The sequence below is a fragment of the Phyllostomus discolor genome, chromosome 1 (assembly GCF_004126475.2).
Source record: "Phyllostomus discolor isolate MPI-MPIP mPhyDis1 chromosome 1, mPhyDis1.pri.v3, whole genome shotgun sequence".
NCBI lineage: Eukaryota > Metazoa > Chordata > Mammalia > Chiroptera > Phyllostomidae > Phyllostomus > Phyllostomus discolor.
In genome coordinates, this window is record NC_040903.2 from 165,421,957 (window position 1) to 165,443,579 (window position 21,623).

The window sequence follows — 21,623 nt, forward strand, 5'->3', positions numbered from 1 at the left end:
CTGCAGAATAGTTCTCATGGGCCTAAGTCCTTGAGCTTATGTCCATGTCTTTATCTTCTTTATGTCTTTATCTTCTCTATGTCTTTATCTTCTGCCTCGCTTCTAAACTAGGCAATAGCTGCTTCCCTTAACCTCAGGAATCTGTTCATTGCTTTCAACAACCAACAGAATTACTGAACCTTGTCAAGAAAGAAGTGATGTCAAGAAGTGAAGTAAGAAAAATTGGAGCTGGAGAAACATGGAGAGATATTGTTGGAGGACAGAACAGTGAGAGACTGCCACGTAGAAAAAGAAAATGTTAAAATGTTCCATTTTGACTTTATTTTCAAATAGATACATTTTCTGAGACTTCCAAGGTTGTTCAATTATTGTCATGAATAAATAATTTGATAAAGATAAATAATCTAATTACTAGTCAAAGCTTTGAACATTCCTTTGTTTTAAGGTTAACCTTGATTAAAGCAGTGATTTTTCTCTTACTGTGGTAAAACCTGACATGAGTTAGGTTGTACAATATATGGATATTGCTGATTTAATATACCCTTGATAGTTCTGTCATAGTTATGACTTTGCTTTTATATTGCTTTATAAAGTTTAGGAGGTTGCATGCTGTCCTCATGCCCCCTCCTCTGCACTTAGTCTTGGCTTTCATGCTAGCCAGGGCCTAAAATCACCCATTTAACTGGGAAGCTAAGGTTGTTCTTACTCTCCAGGGGCTATTAGCACATCTTTTCTGATAGCCAGTCTTCTCTTTAGAAGTTGGGAACTTTTTCTTTCATTTTTTTTCTTATATAGTTCATAAATCAAGTTATTCTCTATCCTCTCAGGTAACTTCCTTATTTCTTAAGGAAAAGATCAGAGAGTCTCCTAAGCACAGACAATGCCTGTTGCCACTGCTATAATTCCTTCCCTGCATTAGTGGTTTATCATATCAAACATCCTTGCATGCTTGAATAAGTGTGTGAAATATTAAGAAAATGGCAGCCCCCTCCCCCCAACCTAAGAATTTGCTTCCATTTCAGTGAGAGTTTACTCTTTGAAGAAAAAGTGAAGTCTTTGTTTTCCTCTGACTCTTCAGTCCCTTGTTTTAGCGGGAGAGATATTTTTCTTCCAGGGGATTTGGCACAGAAGGACTTCACTATAGATTTAAATAAGAGTTAATTAAGTTTAGGGATTGTTCATTATTATAAAGGCTATCAGATACAAACAGGGTGTACTTCCACAATTCATTATTGTATAACAATTCAATTTTCACACTCATAGTTTTTTACTTATTTTTATTTATATTGCATCAGTTTAGTTTTAGTTCCCAATACCTTTTACCTACACAATTGCTAATTGATATTTCTTCTTCCATTCCTCCCTCCACATTGTCCTGATCTTCCAAGAGAGCAGGACATGGATCAGTAGAGAAGTTGTGGGTAAACAGACTTCTCAACATGAGGAGAAACTCAATAAGATCTGCCTTTGTAAAAACCTATTTGACCATTTCTGGAGATATTTAAGTATCTGCTTGTTAAAAATGTTGCAAAGGAAATTTAACTATTAGTTGCTTGATAATTTAAAGCCCCTTGCATCTTAAGATTTTATTATATCCTACCTAATATCATATCCTATTGTAATATAATCACCATGTCATATAGATGTTACTGTGTGACAAACCACCCTAAAACTCAGTTGCTTAGAACTGATGAGTCCACTGATCTTGTCTGCATTCACATACACAGGTATGATCTATGGGACAGGGGCTGGTTCTCACATGTCTGTGGGTGTCTGGCTATTTTCTGGGCAGCAGACAGGATTTACTCATCATCCAGCTGGCCAGACTGAGCTTGTTCACACTGGCAGTGGCAGGATTCTAAAGAAACACGGGGAAGCATACAAGGCCACTTGAAGCCAAGGCTGGAGCTGACAGCCGTCACTTCTGGTGCATTTTATTATCCCAAACAAGTCATAAATTCAGCTCAGTCGAAAAAAACAACAACATAGAGATAGGCCCTGCCTATTTATGGGAGGAGTGAACTGAGGTCATTTTTAAATGATCTAACATAGCCATGCATACCTATAATTAAATAATCTTCAAAATTATGTATTTTTCATAACTTGAAAATAATGTTATTACATATATTCAACTTTAATTAGAATATATTTTTTCAGTACTTAGAATTATTTAAAAAAGAAATTATATGAAAATATCAGAATCTCATTTTTGATATTTCCCAGTGAGCTCAGTTACAGTACAAGGTACAGGGTGATTTACTTTCCATGGATTAAAATGCTCTGAAGTTTTTAAACAAGGAAGATATTTCTGAGATGCAGCTGTCAGGGCAGACTTTATGGAGAAGATGGCATTGAATTGGGATTTGAAGTTGTGTTAGAATTTTGGTATGTAGATATGAAAAAGAAAAGACAGAAATGAAAGTAGTACATTTGAATAGCATCATAGTGTCATGGGCAAGAAAATATTGGACAATATTTTGGACAATAATGTGTCAAACTATATGAAGGAGAAAAGTGGAAAATGTGTTTGTACAGGTAAGTAAGTTGAAACTCTGAATGCATGACCAAAAATAGTATATTTTTTCCTTATTTTTATATATTCAAAAGATTAATATATTTAATATCTTATTTCACTGGAGATTATTATGTGAAGTGAAATAAGATATTAAATATATTAATCTTTTGAATAATATATCTATAACTTTGAATACCTTCATCCTGTGAAAATGACTCAGGGTGTTCTGGAACATAGTTGCCAAACAGTAGCTATTGGGTGATGGCAATGACAGGAAGAAGCTGTAAGTTTGTTTTCACAATATTGTATATGGTTTTCATTAACCAGAGCAGATTTACCTGCCAAAAGTACAAGAATCTTAATTTTCAGAAAGAAATTCATCTTCAGAAGCAAGTGTACTCAGGCACAGCAGGCATCTCTTTTGCTTTGGGTACTTTTATGTAACTCTGTCAACCATGATGAGCATCACTGTAATTCCTGCTCATTAGCTTGATGTTTGGACTCTAAGGTTCTAGGCAGGAAAGGCCAAAGGATGAGATTGGCAGAAGCCATCACTGCTCAGAATGCTCAGAGGATAACTCTTTTCACACAAGATGACACCTTCTGCCACAAACACTTTATGTATAAAGATGCCTCCTGGAAACAATACTTGAAATAGTTGTTCCAGAGCGACAGCTATAGAATCTCTTGTTTGAGAAGATTCCCCAAGATTAGTGATGAGATGCAAGTGTAGAAAAACCAAAGCTATAAAGTAGGAGTGAATAAAGCAGCAGAATGCAGGCAACAGATTATCCTATCTGGGTCAGAGCTGATGGTCAGTTTTGACCAATGTGATGAAATCTGTGAAAACTCTTCCTAATGTATCTACTGGCCTCCATCGATTTATACAGAGACTGAGGAGAGTACTTGGACAGCACTCTCCCAGTTGGGATTCAGACTTAGACATGTGTGATAGTAGAATGGATTAGAGGAATCAAATTAATGGGCAGCAGAATTCAGAATGGCAGTGGGGTTCCTGTAAGGTCTTAGCATAAGGGAACAAATAGTCTGACATGGCAATTGAGTCTCCATGGTAAGACCTGAGCATCAGGTGGAGGGTTTCTGGTTACTGTGTTATGTTTCAAGCTATCACACCCAGATACTCTGGTTATGTAAGTAACTTTTAAGGAGAAAAAGAAGCATATGTGAACTTGTACTATTCCTCTGGGAACCAAGGAAAACTTCTAAGTGTTCCACCCTTAACATTGCCAACTGGATGTGAGCAATTCAAAGTAAACAAATTACAGAAAAAATACTATGTGAAGGCGAATAATATCTTCACTTCTTCTATTTGGTCATTGGGACCTAAGGAGGGTAAATCTTACATAATTTTTGACCAAAAGACAGACAAGACACCACAAAAATGTGGTGAAATGGTAAATATACAGAATTTGGGATTACAAGGCCTAGTTAAGTCTTGACTCTACCATTTACTAGCTGGACAAGTCATTTAACTTTGAGTCGTAATGCCTAACTTGAAAAATGCAGATTATAACAAATTAGCTCACTAGGTCATTTAGTGCATCTGAGCCTTTTCTCCTGGAACATACAAAAACAATAGTTTTGTGATACATTATAGAAAAATTAAAAGCTTTGGTCATGGTGGCCAGAGATAGGTTTTGCACAACACAGGACATCCAATTCTAAAAATGGCAAAGTCCTGAGCAATCCAAGGTTAGTTGGCCACCCTGCTAACCCAGGGATCTGAGGGACTCCTGCCACTCCAGCTGGCCACTGAGAGGGTTTCTCTGGGAAGATTAGCATTTCATTAACACATGTAGCTCACCTAGAAGCTCTGAGGGAATTAAAGTAGGCGCTATATTACTGTCTGTGCAGCTTTGCCTCTCTAGGCTTCTGCCTGAGAAAATTCATGGATCCAAGTTTAGAAAAGTAATTGCCTGCGACACTTCCCTATTTGGTATATTTCATTAGATATGTCTGTTTGCCCTTGAAAATACAAGAGTCATATCTCAAGAAAGAAAAAAATAAAACATGGAAGACAGGAGCCTTAACAGGTAGAATAGAGAGTCCATTTCTGAACTGTTTTGGTAGTGAGAAGAATTTTGAGTAGGACAGAAATCTGTTTTATTTCCCCTTTAAGGAAGGCTTACTAAATAGAAATTAGCATGGCTTTCGTGTTTTTTCTAAAATCTTTGATGTGTGAGTGAAGATGTTGCAGATACTGACAAACGTCTTTCCTTTTAGTGTGTGTTACAATTCTGTTGTCTGCTTTTAGTTGCTAGATATTAGCTTAATTATCTCAACTGAGATGAGCCTTTCCCTTCCTGTTACTGCAAGTCAGGGCCTGGGAGGGTTTTATTTCATTATCTTTGGGAGGAAGGGCCAACTTCTTGGAGCCAAATCTGAAACCAGACCTTACCACTGCTTAGAAACTTGATATTTTCTGCATTACACCATTAAATATCTCCCTAATGGAAACCTGTCTTTTTTATTATACTTTGGCTATATCATGCTCACTATTGTGCATGCTATGATTGAAAAGTCAGGTAAAAATGCTGATACAGTAATTTGCAAGTTTCTCTGGCATCCAAATTTTATTGAGACCATGCAGGCAGGCAGAATAAACAGTTAAAATCTGACATAATATAAATATTAATGGATTTGAGTAGAGAGAAAGAAAACTTGGAAGGGAACTGTATAATTTCATTTAAGGTCAAGTCAACACAGTCATTGAAGGTAAACCAGTGGAAAAGCATCCTTCAGCCTATGGGTCATTTTTTATTAGAGGATTCAGAAGCAGTAGGTCATCTCTCTCCTGTGCACATTGCACTTAGCAGAGAAGATTGTTGAGAGGATGAGATAGTCATGTGAATTATAAAGGACCATAGGAAACAAGGAAAGACCAGGTAGCCTTGTGCCCAAAATATGCCTTACTGATCTCTTATCTAGCTCAGATGGTATTCACAATAGATACTGCTTCTGACATGAAAAATGAGTTGGACATGGACTTAGTCATTTGATTTTGGCAGATGAATATGGTTCATAAGGGGTATTATTGGGACATGAGGATTTTAAAGACATTCCAGGACTCTTCCCAATGTAGCACTGGCCTATCAGCTGAGACATGGGGATTTTATTTGTTTCCTAACCCACTTTTCTAATAGCAACTACCCAAAGGATGTGTTGGTTTACTACTGTGGCAGGGGTGTACTAAAGAAAATACCAGAATCTTGTGAAGGCAGGGGAAAAGTCATGGGTACCTTCCTCATCCTTTAGATATTTTATCACTTGCATATCCTGTTCTTCCTTCATAAAACACCATCTTAAGGCAATCAGGAGGCAGGAAAGAGACTTGAACAGTGAATTAAAAAATTAAATCTCTGATCTATGAAGACTGAGGTAACAGTTGTATATAATATATATTAGAAAGGAGACAATTTAGAAGACTTGGAATATTATCAACAAAAAGGGAGCAAAGGGACAACTATCAGAATAAATAATGACTTAAACTCTAAAGATCTTCGGCTTGGAAAAAATGTGAACTGGATACTCAAATAGAAATCCCTAGCAGTGAGGGATGAGAGATGTGGGCTGAATGACTAAGAAAAAAAGATGTTGCTAAACTCTCATAACAATGCACTACTACTTCCTTCTTCCCCAGTCAAGTACCAGGAAGTTAGGACACACGCTGTGCCAGAGGGGCTGTAATAAGCTGTTGTTTACCCCAGGGTATCTTTGACTTGCTTGTGTTACAATGCTAACTGATAAAAATCTAGTTATTCATCTTTTTTGATATAGAAATGAAATTCATGAACTTTAAATCTGGTATAAGATTCTGTTATATGGTCTTAAATTCTAGCTAAATTCTATTCAACAGTATAACCATAAGCAAGTTTCCTAATTTCTCTCAAATTATTTTTGAGAGAAATTAATTATTGTTTCAAACATGCTTTAATATGTATATTTCTATAGTAAGTTTAAATTTTAAAGATCAAACTATATTTTAATGAGAACTTAAGTGCTCACAACGGTAAATACCCTTTATAATGTAAAAAAATCCCCATACGTGCACTTTCAGGTTAGACCATGTGTAGGTGTAGTCTAGCACATTATTCTACGTGATGCGTTCAACCACATGATGTGTTCGACTACACGATGCACAGAGCACATCATTCTAAACAGGCTGAGGAAAACCAGTGTGAATAACAGAACAGTCCTACAGCTAAACAAAGGAGCTCAGCTGGTCCACCACCCAGTGGAGTTCCATATATAGCTCTTTGATCCATCTTTAATTTCAAGGTTATTTTATATAAATTTAATATACAGAAAAATTAAATTGGCCAATTTGGGGATAGAGAGGATGGAAGTCTTAGGCTAGCATTAGTTACAATGAAGTAACTTGCTGCCAGGCACGCATGCTTAGTGGTATAAGACTTCCTGAGGCCAATGGTTTTGTCCAACAAGATGGCCAATTTAAGTATTTGTCAGTTTAATAATATTTTAATGAATTGGGAGAATTAAAAATCACACTGCCACAATTTCTCTTATTACTCTATTAGTAATATTACTTTGTAAGTTCAGTGTTGAATTCTTTCTGATTTGATGTATTTGTTTTCTTTTAGATTGGATACAGTAGGCCAATTATTTTGTTTGACTTCTTCCACGCAATTCCATGTCTGTGTCATGGAGGAGTCTGTGATTTTGCTAAAGCACAGATCTTCTGTTGTGCTCCAAGATTCCCATTTTCATACTGCCTTACTCTCTAGCCATTAGTAAGTTACATATGATAGAATTAAATTGTTGTTTGTAATTCTCTGTGAAGGTCCAGTACCTGCTGTTCAAGGTTTTGTTTTGTTTTTGTTTTCTTTCTTTCTTTTTTTTTTTTTTTTGGCAAATAACAACCTATATCTTCAGATGGGCTAAAATGAGCCTAGGTAAGTGACTAGGTTATAATCCTTGGTGATTTCGTTGAAAAGGTAGGGACTCATCTATTTGCCTGTTTGGTTCACTGTAGGGCTCATTCCTGTGACTGTAGAATCTATAGCCCCAACCTCCCAGGCTTGGGCCATTATGAAATCATGATGCACAAACCAAAAGGCATTCAGAACACAGCACCTGGGCAGGTCAGCCTTTGCACCTAGAGAGACAACATTTGAGCTCTTGTGGTCTCATGCTAGACAATCTCCCAGAAAGGAGATTTCAAAGTCCTCTTTCCCTTTAAAATAAATTCAGATATTATATCACCTTCACTCTCCAGTGAAGATTCTTTTTATCTAAACCACAGTCATGCTTTTAAATCAATTTATCTTATTACATCTTCTGTCCTTTTATACCAGTTCTAGAAAACAGACTTTCTCTGGCTTTTAGTGACGAGTTTTTCCTGGGATCTTTTGCTTTAGGAATCTTCCCCCCATGTCCCTCCATTGCATCCAATGAAAACTATTTTACATTTTAGTTAACATACCTTATTCAAACTCAACTAATGTGAGCATGATGAAAAGATCTATCAATGTTGAACTGATGCAAAGTCACTGTGTTTAATTTTATCTTTTCAACTTATGCTCCCAGAGCAGGTCACCAACTCTAGATAAAGTCAAGCCATTTTAGTGTATTCTTCTCTTTCTCCTTTTTCCCTGTGGTCAACAGAATGATGCCCTGGAAAAACATCACATCCTAATCCTTGAAACCTGTGAATGCTTTACCTTACTTGGCAAAATGAAATTTTCAGATGTGATTAAATTTAAGATTTTGAAATAGGGAAATTATCAGGACTGCAGGCAGCTTCTGCCTCTAGAAGCTGGAAAAGGAAAGGAAAAAAAGGTTCTCCCCTGAAGCTACCAGAAGAAATACAGTCCTACTGATATCTTGATTTTAGGACTTCTGTAAGTTGTCCAAAATGTAAGATAATAAATTTGTGTTATTTTTAAGCCACTAAATTTGTGGTACTTTATTTAGCAGCAATCAGAAACAGATATACTATCCCTCTACTTTTTTTCGATGAGTCAAAGTTGTCTCTAAACTCTACCAGCAAAGCATGGTGAATCTTCTGGAACACCTGTTCTTATCAGTTCCCTGTTTCCTTTATGATATAGGATGCTGTTCATTACAGCCAGAGGCTCTTGTGCAAATTCACTACTATCACTTCATGAGAATTAGAATTGCATCTATCATCAGTCTAGCAAGCTATTTATCTAGAATCTGTTAGGTGCTCAGTGCTGTGCTATGTGTTGTTCTAATGTTTCTTTTTTAAGAGGTCATAATCTGTTTTCTAATCATGAGTTGAGAAATAAACTTGGAGAGTAAAATTACTTGCAACCTGAAAAAGCAGTTATCTTTTCCATTAGCTGGCATAGAAAAACATTTATTTTTCTACCTGGGGAATTATGTTCTCAAATGTAAATTTTAACACCACTTTATCTTGGAAGTTATTACTCATAAAGTTATTTGCCTCTTTACACTGTCAGGAGGACCGTGCTAACCTGAAAAGCATGAAAGCACAGGGCCAACGTCTCCTAAATGAGAACTGGCACTACAAGTGGAAGAAGCTTTTATTTTGTCAACTCAACAGGGCTTTCAGAACCACTGGCCTGCTTGAGAGGTCACTTTCACTAATGACTACTTTCTTGTATGTCTATTACCAAATTGGAAGTACAGTGGCAAGTGCTCTGGATTGCTGAAAACTATTTTGGATTTACTTAGCAACCAATCTCATTGCCACTGAAGGACTAGAAGCAATGAGAATTTTATGATTTTATGATTTTCAAGCAGAAAAAAATAACAGGCAGCTCTAGTTTGGAATGGTTTCACTGTGATATTTTATAATTTGATGTTTTAACTAATAAGGTAAAATATGCTTACCTTTAGTTTTTTGTATATCTCCTGTAATTATTAAAATATTTTTATTAAACAATGGAAAATACAAAAGAGAATAAATTAAAATCACCTGCAGAACCCTACCATCCAGAGATAACTACAGTGAACACTGTGGTGTATGTGTATGTGTGTGTGTTTTAAAATAAGCCATGCTCATTTCAAGATTTCAAAGAGTCCCACAGGTGAAATAAAAATCCCAAGTCTAATTCCCTTCATAGTGTTCCAGAAATAATCCCCTTTCTTTCCTGCAGTGTTTGTGTGTGTGTATATATGATTTTTAACAAAAATGGAATTATATTTAGTATAATATTTAAAGATCTATTTTGAGTTGAATAGCTTTATTGAGATGGAATACACATACCATACAATGCATTTCTTTAATGAGTACAATTCAGTGGTTTTTAGTGTATTGACAGATATGGTGCATCAGAACCACAAATATTGAACATTTTTGTCACTTCAAAATGAAACAGAAACTCTGGAGCCATTTGTTTCTCCATCCCCAGTCAGCCGATATTTAAGTTATTAACTGAGCAAGTCCATCTGATAAGTACACAGCAGCTAGGATTATTGTAGCCAAAGGAAATGTGCCCTTGACATGTATTCTGTCAATGCTTGTATCATGTTCTCAACTCATAGCCCCCAGGTCAGAAAAATTTTCCCGAGTGGGAGCTGTCTGGATTTCTGAGGGTGTTTCCAAGTAAGCGGGCACAAGTAGGCTTAAGCTGAGGAATGATGAGCTGGAAATGATCTATGAGTGACAACGAAGGAAATGATGCACGCAAATGAGGCTGGCCCCAGGCCAATGCCACCTGGTATACACCTTTATGTTTCAGGACCACAGTGTATAGGTCCAAAGATCTCTTCATGGAACCTAATTGAAGCTCAAAGACAGATTCTGGAAGCCCTATTGCTTCACTCCTAGCTACATGTATGCAGCAAGGGCAGCACAGCCCTACAGGGTGATCTTCAATTAAGACGGGGCTGCAAGAAACAGCCTGTTGTGGCCTGTGTCCTTCTTTGCCAGTCCTCCAACTCTTCTCAAGAAGAATCCCACAGTGGTGAAATCTATTTTTATTTAATATTTAGTAATAATGATAAATAATTGTTATAATCTTACATTTAGAATATTTTTGGAAGAATGCAAAAGAATCTGTTATAAGACCTAATTTTGTACTGGTATTTATTTCTCATTATTTCATTCAATTCTCACAACTATGTAGGTGGTTTTCATTATTCCACTTTACAGATGAGGAAGTTGAGAGGTAGACATTAAGTCCAAGGTCATACAGTGCGTAAATGGTAGAACTGTGCTCTGATTTTAGCCCTGCCTTATTTCAGAACTTTGGTATTGCAGACTTATTCTCATGCCAATAAATGTTTATACTTTTTATATAATATTGCATACCAAAAAATAATTATATACTATGATTTAGCCAAATTTCATTAGTAGATATTTAGTAAAATAAACAGTAGGAATTATCATAAAAATGAAAGTATATCAATGGAATGCACTTTTTGGTGTTTTATTGCTTTTGAAAGCAGAGTTATAGCATTAAATTGGAATAAAGGTAGAGAAAAATCAAAGAAAAGGTTAAAATATATGTGCATATGAGATAAATTTTTTTTGACAAGCTAAATATTTGGAAGGACGTGAATGAACCTTGCAACACACAAGATGTGTTTATGCAACCAACAATGATCAGCAAGAATCTATAAAAGGGGATTAATGGAAAAATACTAAGGGTGTGGCTGGGACATCTATAGCAGTTTGGTCACCTATTAATGTTAATTCAGAAGAAGGATAAATGTAATCAAGTCCTGCTAATGAAACTTTGCCACAGGTTGAAGAGGCTAAAGGGCCATCCAAATAGGCACAACGTCAAAACAGATGGCAAGAAAACTTTTGCAGGTAACCCAGCTCTTGAAGAAATAAAACAGCAAAGATTATCAAAAGGGATGGGCATTTTGCTTAAAAATTTTTCAATATAGATGAAAATGGTCCTTTCAAAGAAGACTAGAAGAATGTTTAGAAGACTATATCTATTAAAACATCTTTGATGAACTAATTCACAAGATTATTTGGTGGAAATGAGTCTGCTAAGCTTCAATTTCAATTTATCCTAGTCATATTGAAATCCTCCACTAATGGAACTATGAACAGCTTTTCAGAATCTCCTCCTAAATATCAATTTTCTTTATGTAGAAAGACTATTGATTTTTTAAAGTATTTTGCACATTACTGGCCAGCTTACTAAGTTCTTGTCAATACCAATAGTTATTCAATTGACAGCTGGTGTTAGGGGGCATTCTCTTTAAATAATGGCATTCCATTGAACTTAGAATTAAAATTCAATACACCTAACACAATCTGAAAGGCCCAGGCCACATCCCCAGTCCTACCCCATGCCTCTCTTTTCTTCCCCCACTGCAATGTCTATTCTGGTCTGTTTTGTTTCATCAAATATGAGAATGGCACTTTACAGCATTAGGACTTTGAACTTGCTCTTCTTGTCTGGAGTGCTCCTTGGCATTTTTCACTCCTTTTCACTGACTCTATCTAGTCCATGTCTTAGATTTCTGCTTATGGGACCCTTCTTCCAAGAAGCTTTCTCTGGTTCTATAGTTTATATTAGGTTCTCCTGTTCTCTCTCTTTGTAGCTAGTGCTTTTTTTTTTTCGCCCAAAGAACACTTTCACAGTTTGTGAGTCTATATCTTTTATGCAATAATGTGTTTGATATCTATCTCCTCTCTTAAGGCTGTAAGCTTCACATCAGTAAGGATATCTTTTTTTGTTCATCAGTTACTATTTTGGTACATCTAGCACAGTGTGTATTATATAGTAGGAGCTCCATTAGTATTTCTTTAAAAATGAAATGCTATCAAAATCTGTTCCTGTTTCTTTCAAACAAGTCCTTGCTTTCACCTATCTGTTTAGAAGGGAAAAATAAAGCTTGTCTCTATCATGATATTCGTATCTGATAGTGATTTAATAGATTTCCACTTGAGAAGCATTGGTCATCGAGAAATACATAATGTGTTAAGAGAATAGGGAACTCCTCTGATGATAGAATTTCTAGACATAAAACTACAGGTGCTAAGGAGAAAAATGGGAAAAACAGTATCACTTAGCTTATAGACACATAGGTGACTATCAATCCCAAGTTTCACATTTGACAGAGGGAAAGATCTATTACTATAACTAGTGTAGAGGGAGTATATGCATATGTACATAAAAGAGATGATCTATATACTTGAGATTTCAAAAAAATGCCATTATTATTACATGTGGCACTGAGAGACTGTGAAGTATTAATAGACTAAACATATGGTAAGGATTTTTAAATTGCCTTATTTTTCTAAAATATCTATCTCATTTTTCTGAGACACCGTCATTTCATTTGAACAGGTTATAGAATTTTATCTGTTATACATTCTGTACTTGAAGCTCACGGGACGTTAGGTGAGAAATTTCCTGAATTACATCAGAAGTGCAGTTATCTGTAAGCTGATGGTTCAGTTTGAGTGGAAGTAAATATTGGGATGAATATTTTTGTGAAAAACATGTTAGGGCATTGATAATGGTTACATTTGGCTCTAATGTTTTGTTTAGTGTTCTGTATTAAGGCTGGTATTGGTAGAATAGCATGAAGAGTAGAAATTCATACTTGTTTCTAATGAAAACAAGTTCTAACATCAGTCTGTTTCTTATTACAGTCTGTAAACCAACAAAAACTCTGTATTCCAATGAGTTCAAGCATGTAGGAAACTGTTCTGAAGAGCTACTAAAAAATCCCCATGTGTGACAACTAAAACAACTATAAATGGACTTACATTCTAATGATATTATTGGGAAAAAAGGTGCAATACTAGGCTAGAGAAAGTTCTACGATTAATTATCCATGGACGATCCCCTTTCACCAGGTATTTTTTTAATATAACAACAAAGACAGTTCCTTTCCAGAATCTTCATTCTTTCACAAATACTTAATGAGAAAACTAGCCTAGTGTTATGTAAAAAATCTGAGAGGAAACTTGAAGAATGTATGTCTAAATGTATAAGCTGCGTCAGTTGGAGTCTGAACAGAAGACAGATGGTGTGGCAAAGCAGAATTGAGATTTATTTACGAAGGGACTCTTTCCATAGTGTGGGTATAGGAAAACCATACAGATGGGCATATACATCATATACACTAAAGCAATTTCAGTTTAAGTGTACAATTCAATGAGTTTCATCAATGGACACACACTTGTATAACCAGCAACACAATAAAAATTCAGAATATTTTTTATCATTGTAAAAGATTCTCTCGTGTCCCTTTATAATCATCCCCCAATCCTAGATTGTGGGAAATCACTGAGCAACTTTCAACCAATAACGATTAATCGTACCTGATCTTGAATTTTACATAAATGGAGATACAGTAAGTACTCTATGATTCCAGCTTCTTTAGCTCACCATAATGTTGATTATATCAATAGTCATTCCTTGTTTATTGCTGAGTAATGTTCCACTATATGAATATATCATGGGTTGTTAATCCTTGACTGAAACACACCTAGCATGTTTCCAGGTTTGGGTTATATTTTGGGCTATTTTTAATAAAGCATCTATAAATATTCTCATACAAGTTTTAGTTTTGACAAAGTCCAATTTATATAATATTTTATTTTCTGTTTAGGACATTTTGGAACCTAAGAAATATTTCCCCACCCCAAAGTTATAAAGAATTCCTTCTATGCATCTATTAAAATTTTTGTAGTTTTAACTTTTACATTTATATCTGCGATCCATTTATAGTTTATATATATATATATATATATATATATATACTGTAAAGATAAAGGAAAGTTATTTCATCCACATTAATATATAGCTGTTCCAACATTATTTGTTGAAAATTCTAGAACTTCCCCATGAAATTACCTTGGTACTTTTGTTGAGAATGAGTTGATCTTACATGGATGAATCAATTTCCAAATACTCTATCCTGATTGCTGATCTATTTGTACTTTTTATGCCAATATCACATCACCATGATTTCTATAGCTTTATAGTGAGCCTTGAAAACCAGTAGTGTATTTCTCCAATTTCGCTCTTCTTCTTAGCTATTTTAAGTTTTTTTTTTAATTTCCATATCAATTCTAAAAATTTTACCAAAAGGGCCTGCTGGGATTTTGTTTGGTAACATTAAATCTTGATCAATTGAGGGTTTATTGTCATCTTAAAAATAAGTGCTTTGATCCAAGCACATAGGCTGTCCTTATTTATTTAGGTTTTACTCAGTTTCTCTTTGAACTTAAGTCGCAGTGTACAGTTTGGGTATTTGTTGAATTTATCTCTAAGTATTTCATGGTTTTGGATGCTATTGCAAATTGTAAAATTTTACTTTCCAGATTTTTGTTTCTCAGAATTAGAGATAAAATTTATTTTTGTAATATTGATCTCTATTCTGCAATCATGCTAAACTCACTAATTAATTTTTATTTTTGCAACTTGCTTAGGATTTTCTATCTAGACAACCTTGTTTGTCTACATATATAGTTTTATTACTTCCTTTCTGTATATGGACTTTATTTGTTTCTCTTATTGCACTTATTAAGAACTCCAGTACAAATCTAAGTAGAAACAATAGCACATACATTCTTTCTGTGCCCCAGTGGAAGGGGAGCGTTCAAGTTTTCCACCACTACATGTATTAGCAGTAGGTTTCTCACAGTGGCCCTTTATTAAGTTCACTTTTATTCTTATGAGTTTTTATCTTTAAATTTGTGTTAAATTTTGTCAACTGCCTTTTCTGCCTATATTTAAGTTATCATATGGGATTTTCCCTAAATTCATTTATGTGGTAAATTAAATTGATTATCAAAGGCAGCATCAGTATTTCATTTCTAGGACAACTCCACTTGGTCACAATGTATTCTCCTATTTTTAAAAATCTACTGATGACATCCACTTGAATTCATAATAACATGTGAAGAATTTCTTTATCTATATTCATGAGGAAAATTCATCTCTAGTTTTCTTTTCCACTGATGCCTTTTTGGGTTTAGTATTAGGGTCATACTATTATCACAATATACTTAGGAAATAATTCTTTCTTCTTCAATTTTCTGGAAAATTTTGCATTAGAGTGGAATATTTTTCTCTTTCAATGTTTGATAGACATCTCCAGTGAAGTCATCTGGGCTTGGAGTAGATGTGACATTTAGTCTATTGCAAGCTTTTAGAAAGACTTTTTTTTTGGTTTAATTCTTAAATGTGGCAGTTGTAGATGATAAGTTACAAGTGTTTGGTGGATACTTCTTGAAGTTTTGCAGTAGAGCAAGGTGACTGCATTCATTCTCGCAACTGTTTGAGGAAGTGCACCTGACCACTGTGTCAAAATACATGTTAGAAGGAGAAACACGGCTTTAGTGGCACTGAGTAAAGTATCTTTAAAGAGTCAATTTATACAAATGGCTGCATCAAAGTGTGTGTCATATATATTTAAAATGTATTAACTTCTTACTGATTTCTGTGATTTCATGGTCGTAATGTCATGTTATATGGATCTTGATACTTCTGTGTTTATTCCAAAATGTTATTAAAATTACTAATAAGAGATATACAGCTATACTTATGATAATCGTATCCTATTTTCTAGAAATAACATAAGGTGATGTTGTTGCATAGAGGATAGGGAAATACTACCTATATTTCTGTGACTTTATTTTTTATATTTGGATTATCATTTTTTAAAAAAATAAGTGATGGACCCTCGCTGGTGTGGCTCAATGGATTGAGTGCTGGCCTACAAACCAGAAGGTCACCAGTTTGATTCCCAGTCAGGGTACATGCCTGGGTTGCAGGCCAGGTCTTCAGTGAGGGGCACATGAGAGGCAACTGCAAATTGATATTTCTCCATCTCTTACTCTCTCACCTTCCCTCTCTCTAAAAATAAATAAAGTGTTTTAAAAAATGATGGAAAGGGAAATAAATGGTTGGAAAACAAAAGAGAATTTGCTTTTATACAAATTACATCTCCAAGAATATGGACATTTCTACTAGTGAGCTGGCTAGTGAAAGAATAACTTTCATTTATTTGTGATAGAAATTATTTGTAAAAATTTTTGCTCTTAATTTTTAATACCTTTGCTGTTTTAATTCACACCAAAATACAGAAAATTGTTCAGTTCAAGTATTATTTAACTATTATAATCTCAACTATAACATAGAATAACATCAAAAAATAAAAATAAAACCTAAGCTTTAAACCATCTTGTACTTACAACATATCAACTTTTTGTAATCAGTGTAAATAATTGATGACTCTCAGGTTCAAATTATTAAACAAAGCAAAATGAAGCCTGGACCATATGTTAATTCCATAGTTATTTTATGGTTTTGCTCTCAAGCTAAAAAATGAATGGGGATATCGAATCATGCACAAATGAATAAAATAATCAATAAAAGCCTTATTAGAGGAGTGGACTAAAAACAAGAGAAAAGGGGCTACATTGGGAAAGTAATAACAAAAGTGTGATCTCTCGAGCCAGGTAGGTGTAGAGGGATTGCCATACAGACTATAGGGGAAAAAAACTTTCAAATGCAGGAACACAGATTTTCAAGGGCAACAAATTATAAACCAGCACAGTGAATCTCAGAAACTATAAGAATGTCCACATGGAGAAAATAAGGTAAGATGAATTTGCACAAAGATAGGGTACAGATGGAGGCAAATCTGTACTGTGAAGAGTATGCCATGCTGAGGAGCATAGGTGGTGGTTGTTTTGTTTTTTACAGAAAGCTTTAAAAATCTTGTGGTATTTTAATTAGTAGAATTAACAACATAGATCTAGGTTTTAGGAAAGTCAACCTGTGCACTGTGTAAAGTGAATCATTAGCTTGTGAGAATGAAGAGAGGGAGACCAGTTAGAAGACTATTGTAAAAATCTGAATGAAAAACAAAGGTCTATACAAGGAAGTAGCAGTGAGAATGAAGAGGAGATGATAAATTTTCTAGTTATTTGGGTGGTAAACTTTACAGGATTTGTGACCAGTTAGATATGTTGGAGGTACCTGGCATTGAAATAGGGAGAGGCAGCCTAAGTTTAATGTCCACATAGTTTTGGCGGCAGAAAAGGAGAACAATTAACACCTGTTTGGAAGAGCATCAGCCACTGATGTCAAAATCCAATACCCTAGAACTCAGTGCATCACTCAGGGATGGTGTGAAAAAATAAGGATTTAAAAACAGAGATCTTTATAATAATGGGGAAGACAGCTGGCCACCTACAGCTGTCAGTATATACCACAGACTAGAATGCCTGCAGGATACTTGATGCCCTGTGACTAACACATGAGACCTATCACACAAGCATCATCACCCACATCTAAGAGGAACTTCTCAGGGAGATTATTTCTTCCAAATTATTCACTAGTAAGTAGCGGAAGCAAAATAGGAGCACTGCTGAAATCCATGTAATTTATGGAATTCAAAAAGGTAATATCAGAATTTAGTGGAAGGAAAAAATGTGGAAAAAAGGATGCCATGAGATCACCTGACTTCTTGTTCTGTCATCTATTTTCTATGAGTATAATTTATTACTCCAAACTGGATTTAGAACCTTATTAAGAAACAATAGTATAAACTGTAATTCTTAAAGGTTATCTTTACTCTTATAGAAACCTTTGTGCAACAGCATGATGTATATCAAGATTTACAAGATGGCTACATATATCAGTTTTGAGACATTATTAACTAGTATAATTTATACATTATTACTAATAACATACCATATTTAATCTCAGAAAAGTCTTCAACTTAGGTGCTATATTTTTAATTCCAAAATTTTGGCTCCAAGTCTTAGAAATTTGGTTGCCCATCTCTGTTTAGTAATGTGAATTATAGCAAGAGATTTAACACAGATTTCTTTAGAGTAGTTTGAATCTTAAGTCATGTCAGCCTAGCCCCCAAATTTAAGATTTCATGTCATTTTCTATACTTATATTTCACTGTTAATAAACTTCCTACTGTGGTACAACTAAATTATTGAATGGATAAAAGTTAATAAATCTATCTCTTTAGACTATAGGATGGAACTTAGATTACTTTTAATAACTTCCTTCTAACAAGCATTCATTTTTCTAAATTTGGCCTGTGTGGGGCTAGATGTCAGATAGAGCTGCGATTTTAAGGGAATTTAATTATGCAGAATTGTTCTCTCCATTCTAAGATTGTATCCTTTAAGGCAAGCTTTTATAGGGAAGTTTAGCTCCTATGATAACTGGATCACTGTGTACAAATTCATTTGAGACTCATTTATTCTAGAAATATAGAGTATATACTTACTAAAATTAAACTACTCAGGACATATCCATTCTTATACCATGAGATTTGGGAAACCTAATCAAAACATGAAAATTCAAGAAATATAAAAATGTTCCACAGTTGAACTATATAAACTCTTGTTATTAAATTCTTTCTGAAAAATGAAAATCAAATTATCTAATTTTCTCTGTAGAAACTAAAGTCTCCAAATTATTAAAATACAGAACTCTTTGTTTTTTAATCTCCTATATTTTATTGTTTTTGTTACTTAATATTCAGCCTCAGAGGCTCGAGTGCAGTTTTAGTTCCTTCTTTAGGATCAATAGCCAAGAATATTGTTCATTGGAATAGACTGGCTTCTTTACCATCTCCACCATTTAATTAAATTGGGACTAAGTCTGTCCTGAGTCCCACTTGCCCAAACCACTGGTCAACACTGCACATAGGTAAATTATACTGTGCCTAGCAGTATACAGTGCCTAACCCACACAATTCAAAATCCATTATTTCCTCTGAAGTAACAGCATTTCATGATCAAGTTTATAGTCTCATGCTGCCTTTTGTAGTCATGAATTTGGGTGTACACACAAATAGAGCATGTGAGAATAGTTATAGTATTCTTGATGTCAATCTCACAAAGATGCTAATTGTCCAAAGTTCACAAACTCTGAATTTAAGTTTATTTAGAGAAAATCACATATAAAATTAAGCTTTGGTTTGTTAAGTGCTCCTAAATCCTTGGGCCACCCTCAAGCCTATTAACCTCACATGTGTCTACTTATACTTCTCATTATTGTGATCTCAAACTTGAGAAGCAAAGTGGTCTGTTTCCTTCTCTTTGCTCAGTCCTTTTGTTCCCCAGGCCTTCACTAGCAAACCTTCATTACTTTAATTGGGCCAAAAATATTTATTTTCTACAATGCACTTTCTTGCTGCAACACAAACTAATTTTCCAAGAAAAAGCAAACTATTCATCAGGTCTGGCTGAGAAACAGATGAAGGGGGTAAAATGTTCAAAACAAGCAGAAGAGGAGCAGAGTCCATGGTAGCTAATTTAGCATCAATAGCAGTGTCTTACTCTCCCTACCAGAACCCCCCAAAAATAGTTGATCAAAGATCTGTAATTTAAGTCTCCCCTAGTGCCAAAAGAATTCTCCTTCTTGTGCACCTAATATCAGCTGTAGTCATAAGTTGCTTAACTTAGAACCTGTTTTTTTCTGATTCTCAATCAGAGAATTTGCTCTCAAAGGCTACTTCATCAACTAAGCTGTCCAAATGCCTTTATGTTATTTAATTTTAAATTATATTTGATGGCATAATAACTAGTAATATTTGAAATTCTTAAATCCCATCTCTCCATCAGCTCTTCTTCATGTGGAATTCCAAGTTGCCAATGCAAAGTATTACTTTCTTAATACATAGACCAGTGTTTGATGCCTTAATGTAGGATTCTCTGCAAAGCTGATATAGAGTACATAGCTTAAACTAGAGACCAAAGTATGTCTCAACCTCCCAGTGAAGTAAGAATGTAAATCTTGGAATCATATGATTGTTTGTTGGCTTCAGTGGACAGTCAACTTGGGCCTTTGAGTGAATAGAGGGCAATAGCACCAGCTGGATAGAACTTGAGTCCATCAAACCACCAACTTTTGTGGAGAGGAAATTGGAAAGGGGGCAGTAGAAGACAGAAGGAAATGGAGAAGGGGAGGAAAAATAAAATAATTACCTGAGTGTATAACCATGACATGTAGGGCAGATTGTAATGCAAAATTATCCTAGGCTGTATAAAGAAAGCAACCTAACATCATGAACTTGGCCAACCAAAATAAGATACATTTTGTCCTCTTATGAAGAAATGAGGATGGAGTTGACCTGAAAGGCCAAAGGAAAAGGGGTGCCTTGTCCCCCCAAACCCTGTTGTGGTCCAAAAATCCTTGCCATTTTACAAGGAGATATACAGAAGCTGAGAGTGAGGATTTAAAAAATGGTATAGTGATCTGACATTGCTCCAACATTCAACTTCATGATCAATGGACTAGTTATTAAAGTGGTATATGAATTATATGGTGTAAGCTATAAACTATCTATGATCAGTAAGGCCACACAGTGTTCTGCATAGACAGAAAGATGAAAAATAAACCAAATATCAACCATCACCATCGTTTGTTTGAGAAGCACTACTGTAGAAGATATTTTAGTGCCTAAAATAATACCTGTCAAATATGGAGTTTCTTTTATCCATATCCTTAAGCATATTTTCTGCCCTTTAGACTCAGTGTAGATGTCCACTCTTTTCTTTGCTTTGATTTTATATTATCCTTCTTTATTTCAACTTTGTGAAACCATAGATTGAATCATCCTGAAAAGAATCTTTGAAGGAATAGGTAGTCCCACATTCTTTTTTAAACTCATAATCATCAAAGTTGTAGATTTTTTATTCTGTTAAATTTTTCCCCATAAGTTACTTTATTGTTGTTCAATTGCAGTTGTCTGCATTTTCTCCCCACCACTCCCCCCACAGCCCAGCCAAACCCACCTCCCTCCCTTACTTCCACCCTCCCCCTAGGTTTTGCCCCTGTGTCCTTTATAGTAGTTCCCAAAAACCCTTCTCTGCACAGTCCCCTCTCCCCTCCCCTCTGGCTATTGTTAGATTGTTCCTAATTTCAATGTCTCTGGTTATATTTTGTTTGCTTTTTTCTTTTGTCGATTATGTTCCAGTTAAAGGTGAGATCATATGGCATTTGTCCCTCACTGCCTGGTTTATTTCACTTAGCATAATGCTTTCCATTCCATCCATGCTGTCGCAAAGGGTAACTTAAGTGCTCATCAGTAAATGAGTGGATCTAAAAACTATGGTACATTTACACAATGGAATTCTATGCATCAGAAAGAAAGAAGGACTGCTTACTCTTATTCTGTT

The 21,623-nt window shown here is 35.1% G+C and overlaps 1 protein-coding gene across 1 annotated transcript in view; it reads left to right on the forward strand.

Annotated features, from left to right (window-relative positions):
• Nucleotides 1–21,623, forward strand: part of UNC13C (unc-13 homolog C) — a 469,738-nt gene that overhangs the window by 101,255 nt on the left and 346,860 nt on the right.